The following is a 9395-nucleotide window of genomic DNA, read 5'->3' on the forward strand; positions in this document are numbered from 1 at the left end:
TCACCCAGACAGTCTGGGTTCTGGTTTGTGCATCCCAGTACCATTTGACAAGCCCTGATCTGGGGAGGAAGAGGAAGAGCGGGGGTGGGGCCTTGGGGGGAGAGGCGGAGCAGAGGCGGGGCCTTGAGGGATGGGGTAGAGCAGGGGGCAGGGCCTTGGGGGGTCCAGCTGCCAACCATTAGATGGGTGGCCACCCCATCCCTCAACGTGCTCATAACACTCGTGGCTGTGTATGATGACAATGTCTAAATCGCATTCTTTAGGCTTCAGCTGGTTACCTCCAGGGGTCAGGAAGGAATTGCCCCCTCGATACGCAGTTGTAATTGTGGGGTGGGGCGTGGCAGGTTGCCTTCCTGTGAAGCATCAAAGGTTGGCCATGGTGAGAGATGGGATACTGGCAGGGATGGACTAGTGTTGTGAGGTGGTGCAAAGCATCCTCTGTCTTACATACCTGGCTGGTGGGTCTTGCTTACATGTGGAGGGTCTAACTGAGCCCCAGATTTGGGGTCAGGAAGGAATTTCTCCCAAGTCAGCGTGGCAGGGACTTCGGGGGTTTTCACCTTCCTCTGCAGCGTGGGTCAGCTGTCAAGATACCCGGGCAGGTCTCACCTAATCACTTCCTGCCACCACAGACACCTCGGACATTGCTGGCATCTCAGACTCTCCTGGTCTCTGCCTGTAGGGACAGTTAATTAAAGTCAGCTTAAGTTTGGTTAAGAAAATAATATCTGCTTTATGGTTTGTGGCTAGTACGGGAAAGGCCCCAGTCAACACATAAAGGAAGGTCATGAGAATAATAAGTAATATTGCTTATAGTGTGGGAAAGCCGTTTGGACTGCTCAAGTGAAAAGCTGCAGTAATAAGACAAAGGGAAACTGTCTTAAAAGAAACAAGCAAAAACCTTCCCATGGGTCTGATGGTAAGGGGGGAGGAGGAGATAAGAAAGGAGGCCTTGGCAGAAGGGAAGGAGCAAGGCTGAACTGTTCAAACTGGGATTTGCTAAAGCTAGCAAGTTAGCTGAGGTGTCTAGAGAGAGCTGTGAATGTGAAGGTGCTTTGTCAGGCCTGACCTGATCACACCGGGCACAGCCGGCTGAGACGCTCATCCCCAAGTCCGGCCCGTTTGTAAGTATCCTGAACACGTGGTTGTGAACACTTTGTTGCTGTGCTGGGCGTAGTGACGGCTTGTTTTTACACTGTTAGACCTGTGTGGAGCAATTGTATAAATGCCATTTGGCCTTTGGGTTTAATCAAGGACTTTATGATTAAATGAGTGTTCTGGTAGTACCCTGCCTAAATGACGATAATTCCAGTGTTCTGGGGACCCACGAAGGGACCCCCACTGGCATTCATTTCAGTTGCTCTCAAGCCCCAGACTGAAGGCATAGAGACCTATCCGCCAGGGCCACGATCATTTCTCTCCTAACGAGCAAATCAATAGCAAAAGGGAGATGGAAGGTACTTTGGATACCTGTGTGGAAAGCTTCTTGGCAGAGGTCTGTTGAGTGCCACTGAACTTTTAAAGAATAAGACCCGTGGGTGACCTTGAAGACAAATATTAACACTGCCTTCTTAACCCACCCAGGGTAAAGAAAGTCCAGCCTAAGGCAGCCGTGTTGCACTTGGTGGCTAAGGCGTTGCAAGCAAAGTGCACCACCTTGACGGATAAGTGCAAAAAGCACAAAACGAAGCTCAGGGCTGTGGAGAGAAATCAGCTGATGAGTGTGTCACTTTGGGAGATGAGTGATTTAAAGAACGAGCACACGGAGTTCAAAGTAGCTTTTGCACAAATTCACACCTCAGAGTTCAGGGGGAACTAAACGGTCCGGGGTTGTGGACATGTTAAAAACCTGGAAGAAGTCATCCTGAGCGTGATAACGGGTTAAACGCTTGGTTTAATAATGAAACCCAGTTATAGCAATACAGCTCGGGGACAGTCACGCTCGGTGGAACCCTGGTAGTCAGAACATGCAAACAGGAGGTTAGGTGGTAAGATCACCACCACTCTGCCTTTTTCCCCAGGAACCTTTACAGCCGTTCCGAAGGAACGTGGACTCTTTGCCCAAAGAAATGCCCTGTGAGTAATCAATTGTAAATGGCTGCTGCAGGCAGAGGGACAAGAGCATTTGACTGGGCGATTTAGTCAAAATCACTGAAAAGGACAGAGGGATTTCTGTGAGGTTGGACAGCTTCTCAGTGTACCCGTGTGGGGAGGTAACCTGGGTACAGTCATGCAGGCAAATTATTAAGAGCAACGCAAGGGGCGTTGATCAGCCCAAAGAACAGATTGTAAGAAAAAAAGGGGAAACCATCTAGTAAGTTACAAAAGAAATACTGCCTGTCGGAACATGACAAATCTCAGTGTAACAATCAGCTCACGGACGTCTCCGATAGCTGAGACAGACAAGGCAGGAAAATGGCAGTAAAACCAAACATTGCTAGGATACAGCAGTTACCAGCACCAGGCCAGAACAGTTCTCGCACTGGCATAAAAACGTATTTGAAGCTTAAATATCAAAATAAAATGTCAGGTTAGAAACATGAGCAACTTCAGTGTGTCCTCAGCTCCTAACTCGCAATTTACAAAGGGAAAACGTCAGGAGCATCAAACCATTTTTAGAAAAGAGAAAGGTTCAGAGGCTCCGCTGGCCAGGCGAAGCCAAGCAAGTTAAAAATATTTCTTTGGTCTCTTATAATAAACTGTTTCCAGCCCAGCGAGGAGCCGCAGGGTTTAATTTTAGAAACCCCCAGCTATTTAAAAAGAAAAGGTAAAATGTCTGTGTGAAATAAATTGGCTTTAAAAAAAATCCACTAAAATCTATCCAAATCTTTCATTCAAAGCTACAGAACTGACAGACACTTTTGCCAAGCACAGGTGGCCAGTGTTTGCAGGGTTCGTTATTTAGCATGTAAACCTTTGCTTTTATACAGTTCAACGTCTTTCTAACTAAGGACCAGAGGACGTGATTGTAGCTGTGGCAGTCGTCCAGGAGAAGAATGAAAAATGACAAAGCCAGCGCCCCTCGGGAGCAAGGGCAGGGGTGAGCTACACAACAGAAGCAATGTTAGGAACACGGAGCCTTAAGGTGGCCCTGAGCAATCAGACAGTCACTTTGATACGGGTCCATGGAAACTCTGCAAGCACAAAATAAAGTTGCACGTCCTGTGAAAATTGATGTAGCTAATATAATGTGATAGCAAAGAAAAATGGGAGTTGAACGCTGGAAGGAATGTGCATTTCCCCCTGGACTGTGCAATGTATATGTAAAAGGGGTAAAAGAAAGGTGACCAAAACATGCTACTTAATTCAAATCTTCTTTTTCCGGTGGCTGTGTGCTTCGGAAGCAGAAACCAACCCAGCACCAAAAAAGCTCTGTGCGTTTCAGAAATGGTCCTTAACCGGTATAAATCTTTTCCAAACGTTACGATGAATTGTGGCGTAAATTCAATGGTATTAGGGAGTGAAACGCTACACGGTGGTGTGGTGTAAAGGAAGAAGAAGAATTGTATTAAAACTAAGTAATTGACTAATAGATTGAAATGCCCTCGATTGAAAACAAATCAGGCTAGTGGTTTAAGGTTAAACCTGTTCAGAAAATGTTGTGCAATATGGAGATGATATTCTGGGCCACACTGCTGACAGGAAGCCCTTTAAAAGTATTGGAAACCCTGTTTGCAGGAGGTTTCCTTCCTGGGTCTACCCCTGCAACCCAGCCAGCAAACTGCAGACAGACAAAAGGGTGAAGTGATTTTGGAGCTGCCCCTCCCTGGTTCAGCTGGGTGTGACGGGCTTTTGTCAGGATTTCATCCCTGCCTAGGCAATCGCTGCACGTCTCTACCAGCTCCTGCAATAAAAGGTCGAGTAGGAATGGCCCCGCCCCCAGCAGTGTATACATTAAAAGGGGGTCGCCGTGTTAGTCCGTATCAACAAAAACAACAAGGAGTCTGGTGGCACCTTAAAGACTAACAGATTTATTTGGGCATAAGCTTTCGTGGGTAAAAAAAACCTCACATTAAAAGAGGCTTTAACACAAGCGCCAGGTCTTGGCACCCCAGATTAGAGAAAACTTTTTGGATTGTTTGTATCAACCAGGGACACAGCCATTTCAGCTGCGTGGATGCAGGACTGTCAGGGCAGAGAAAACCCTACTGCGTATGCATCCAGGATACTGAACGGAGTTGAAAAACTTATTTCCTGTTTGGTGGCCTCAACACATTTTAGATGGGGGTTGGGACGCATAAAACACTACGCTGCTCATACTCCCTTCAAGTATCCTTTGTCTGGTAAATTCTGAAGGGCTGCACCCTGAGGGGCTGAGAGCCTATGTTGATGGGTCGTCCTATCACCAAAAAGGGACCTCAGGCACAGGTAGGGTGACCAGACAGCAAGTGTGAAAAATCGGGACGGGGGCAGGGGGTAATAGGAGCCTATATAAGAAAAAGACCCAAAACTCGGGACTGTCCCTGTAAAATCGGGACATCTGGTCACCCTAGGCACAGGATCTGTGCAGTACAGGGCAGCACGCGGAATTGGCTGCTGTAACAGCGGCATTCCCACTCTGTACCTAAGGACAAGTGCCGGCAGGTGTGATACGCTCCGCCTCTCAGTGAGTGTCTCCCCTGGTGGAGCCTGAATTTATTTTGCCCGCAGCTCACGAGCCTTGATGCTATCGAGCCCTTTTGTCCTATGCCTGGGAACTCACGAATCAATGGGGTGAGTCAGCGGAGTCTGCGGTTAAGGTAAAAGTTCACTCCAGACATGGGGTAGTCAGCAAGAAAACAGCACAGGGTGGATGAAGCTGCTGCGAGTGGAGCTCCAGTGTGGGTCCCTCCCCCTGCTCATCCGGTCCTTGCTGGGCCCACTCCAGCACTTTGATTTAATAACGTTCCAAGAAGCTGCTCCACGGGGATCTGCTCTTAACACAAAGTAATGCACAGGGCACGAAACCCGTTTCATGGCAAATGGCTCCTTGGTGCTCAGTGAAGGGGATGACTTAGCTTACCCGCTCTGAGAGGTGCTGCCCTACCCCCTAGCATGAAGTGGTTTCCATCAGACAGTTTGGTTCAATGGCTCTCAGCACCCCCACTGTACAAATTACTCCAGCATCCCTGCCCGCTTTGAATTCCTCTGCGGCCTCTTCAAAGGGAAATGTTGCGATCGGTGCATGAGATACCGTCGGGGGCCCACCAAAGTGGTGATGCCACTTAGCAGTGGCCCGACTGTAAAAAAGATGTAACAATTCGTGTTAGCCATTGCCTGGTTTGTGCTAAAAACAATCCACCAGGGAAAACAGACTGTGGATTTACCCGGGCACAGCACCGCAGGAAAGATTGCAGATTAACTACACAGGGGAGTTGCCCCACACAAGAAGAGGCAACCAACATTTACGGGTAATCGCTGATGCCTTTACTAAATGGATAGAAGCCCTGCCTACTGGAAAAGCCTCGGCTCGTGTTACAACCAAACTCTTAGTGGAGCTTGTCTTTTCTGGAGGATGCCCCACACCATAGACAGTAACCGGGGAACAACCTTCACGGGGAAGGTGATGAAAGATGATTGCGTCATGCTGCGACTAGAGTAAAAATTTCACATACCTTAGAGTCATAGAATCATAGAATCTCAGGGTTGGAAGGGAGCTCAGGAGGTATCTAGTCCAACCCCCTGCTCAAAGCAGGACCAACACCAACTAAATCATCCCAGCCTTATCTCCCCCAGGCTCCTGGCTCGGTGGAAAGACCAAACAGAACCATCAGATGCGAGAGAAGGTGGTATGTGAACCAGGCAAAGACTGGGATGGAAAATTGCCTGTGATTCTTATAGGTTTTAAGGGGAACCCAAAAGAAACCAACCAGGATCTCTCCTTTAACTGCCATGACAAGCCGAGAAATGAGACTCCCAGAACATTTGTTCACTGGTCCCATGCCATGCCTAATGAAGGAAGGGTTGGTCACAGAACAATGGGTCAGACCGCTGGAAAAAATGGTACAAGTCATGTGCGTGTGTAGTGCAGAGTAGCAGGGATGGGATCATGCCAAAAACGAGGGCATGCTTTAACAACAAGCCCAAAATCCGGAGGACAGAGCGCTGGTACTATTAACCCCGGAAAAAAACCCGTTTCCAGCACCCAGGTGGTGAGGGCCCTGCTATATAATGCAAAGAAGGCAGCTCTGCAGTGCTCTGGTACGAATAGAAGCAGGACCTAAAAGCAAGGATCGATGGCTACGTGCTACTCCAGTTAAACCTGGTTAATTGTTCCCACTAAGGCCATGTCTACACTTCGAGCTTACAGCGGCACCGATTCAGCTGTGTTGCTGCAAGCGCATTCGTTCGCCGCATCGTGCTCTCCCGTCACCATCATAAAACCAGCTCAAGGAGCGGTGCTAGCGACATCAGCAGGAGAGCGTCTCCCGCCGATAGCGCTGGGCACACGAGCGCTTAAGCCGGCAAAAATTATGTTGCTCCGGGGGTTGTTTTTTCACACTCCTGAATGACAACAATTTTGCTGACGTAAGCGCTAGTGTAGGCATGGCCTAGGGCAGCACCGGAAATCGTGGTTTGTTTTTCAGGCTGTTGGTAGCGTCCAGAGAGGCCGGTGTGATTGTGGGTGGAGAAGGCGCGTCAATAAAACGCAGAAATAACAATCCGAATTTGGGGATCTGAGGAAGCCGCTGTCATTGAAGTGACAGCCGGAGCCCAGCTCAGTCAGGGTGTGAAATAAACAATGCCACTGGATATCGCACACCATTCTGCAAGTGGCCTGAAGACAAGCGAAAAAAAGGTGATTGCATAAGAATTGACAATTGTAGCATCAGTCCCCATTTAGGGAATGGTACCTTCAGTTTTCCATATGTGCATGCTAGGCATGAGAGGCATTACATGTGTTTTGTGTTTCCTGTAATATTTAATCAAACAAGGGTTTAGCAATGTGTACCCTACAGGGCGTCAGAGAAGGTAGCCATAAGGGTGGCACAAATACCGTACATTGGAAAAAAAACCACAATGCCCCACAGTGGAGGCAGGATCCAGTAATGGACGGGTATTAAGGCCCCTTAAAGAGCTGTTCAATTATGTTCAATTTATACATGTACCTGTGCTGTTCAGCTTGACTTCACTGCATTTGCCAAAGGGTTTATGTCCACCAGGGTTTGGCCAATTGTCACGCACAATGATAAAGGACTCCTGGAGAGACTTTGTCGATAGAAATGCAGATATAAGCAGAGTCTGAAAGAATGGATGAATTCTCCCCTGACAGCTAGCTAGAAGGGGGAGAGACTTCAGGTGCAAACTGCATTTATATGAACACACCTTCTCTGCTTAGATATCCAGCAGGTAGAGCGGTGTTGCTCAAGTAATCAACTTGGGCTGGTGTTGGGTTACAAATCACTTTAGTACTGAGTGTAGGGATAGTGAAATGCTGTTATCAATGGGGTGGCATTATTGTATGAATGAAAGGGAGCAGAACTGTGCTTAACCTGTCCCAAATGAGGGGACCACCCTCAGCCGAAAGGACCTTGTTAAACCAGGGGCTTGAATGCCAGAGCCCGTGAAAGTAAAAGGGGTGGGGACAGGTGTTCTAGCCAGGAGGTGTGAACTCGCCCTAGGGGGTCCCCCCCCCACACTGGTTTACCCCATTCCTCCCCACTGCTCAAAGAAAGAGCTAAATAGGCTTCATTATGTGCCTCTTTGTTATTTTAAATGCTCAATCAGAACTGAAATCAGTTGTGGTGGGACCGTGTCTCTGCCCAGCCTGCGAAGAGCTGAAAATCACTGAGACGGATGTGCAGAGGTCACAGCAGAGTGGCAGGTGGCAACAGAAGGTGACTGACAGTTGGCTGGCGAACGAGTGGCTGGTGAAGCGGTGAGCAGAACAAACCGCTGGCGAGGCAGTGAGGAACCGTGGCTGGCGGAACAGCCAGCAGAGAGGAACCATGCCTGGTGGCCCAGCCAGCCGGCGAGGAGCAGCTGCTGGTGAGACGGCCAGCTGAAGCAAGTGCTCAGATGCAGAGCAAGCAAGGTGCCTTCTTCCGCGGGTGGGAGGTGAACTCACACAGATGCACCTCTGAACCCTGGGTCCTCTCTGACCAAGGACAACCCCCGTGAGTGGGGTATGGAGAGGAAGCGGAGAGAGGCACAGAAAAGGAACTTTTGGTTGTAGAACTCAAGAACATGAGACAGACGACTCTGCCCCTGGCACTCTGGGGTGGGCGTCCTGCTCACAGTGTTATGTTTATGAATCCTGTTTGTGGCATTTTCCCTAATTAATGCCAAGTGACTTCCCTCCATTCAGTAAATTTTCTTTTCTACACTCAGACTCTGTGCTTGCGAGCGGGGAAGTATGGCCTCGCAGAGGCACCGAGGGGTGGTGTGTAATTTTCCCAGGTTACTGGGTGGGGGCTCGAGCCAGTTCTGTGTTGTATCGATGGAAAGGAACCCCTAGATATTGAACCTGGCCCTGGTTGCTGCCGGCTCCACCTGGCAGAAGGGTTACACATAGGCAAAGGCACCTGAATCAATTCAAAGGTGAAGCCAGTGGCACCGATCCACTAGTGATATAACAGGATGGTTTGGAGCTGGAGCATTAATCTGGAACCAGGAGGGCATTGAGACCCTGGGGGAGCATGATCAAACTTTCAAACACAAGCTGGCTGGGACATACTTAGCCCAAAGAATGAGCAAAGCAAAGAACTCCTGAACCAAGAACTTCTGCATGTATCTAATGTGCATAATGTTGTTAATCATCGAAGCAGGGCAGTCACCAGGGCCATGACATGTTCTGTGGATAGGGGTTTGCACTAGACAAAATCAAAGCCACTCTCCCTGATATAGAACACAGTAAATCACCCGCTTTTATCACCTCAGAGAAATGGACAACTTGGTGTGGCAAAGATCATATTGACTGGTCTAAAATAACAACAACAGCAAAACCTCGCCTGGGTCCAGTGCAATGGGGTTAATTGTGGGAAGAATGCAGGACTCCTTATCCCATTCACGCTAGCCACTCCAGCAATCGCAGAACACCAGATCATTCAAACCCTTGTTAGAATAGCACCTGTAGGAGACCAGGAAGACACTGCAACCCATAAGGCTTGAAAAGAATTAGTTTCTCCTCCATACTGTTGCCAGATAAGGTCTGGAAAGCCCCGCACGTAAGAACAGAAGAACAGCCAGACTGGGTCAGACCAAAGGTCCATCTTGCCCAATATCCTGTCTTCCGACAGTGGCCAATGCCAGGTGCCCCAGAGGGAATGAACAGAACAGAGAATCATCCAGTGATCCATCCCCTGTCGCCCAATCCCAGCGTCTGGCAAACAGAGGTTAAGAACACCATCCCTGTCCACCATGGCTAATAGCCATTGATGGCCCTATCCTCCAGGAACTTATCTAGTTCTTTTTTG

General features: G+C 48.8%; 1 long non-coding RNA gene across 2 annotated transcripts; it reads left to right on the forward strand.

The window, feature by feature from the left end:
• Positions 1–241: 241 nt before the first annotated feature.
• On the forward strand, positions 242–8338 carry LOC117873578. Of its 2 annotated transcripts, XR_004644766.1 has the most exons (4): positions 242–1124; positions 2931–3040; positions 6567–6778; positions 7708–8338. It is a non-coding gene; the product is annotated as an uncharacterized LOC117873578 (long non-coding RNA). The 2 variants fall into 2 exon arrangements; XR_004644765.1 differs by having other exon boundaries at positions 6567–8338.
• Positions 8339–9395: the final 1057 nt, after the last annotated feature.

Source organism: Trachemys scripta, chromosome 1, assembly GCF_013100865.1.
Source record: "Trachemys scripta elegans isolate TJP31775 chromosome 1, CAS_Tse_1.0, whole genome shotgun sequence".
Classification (NCBI taxonomy): Eukaryota; Metazoa; Chordata; order Testudines; family Emydidae; genus Trachemys; species Trachemys scripta.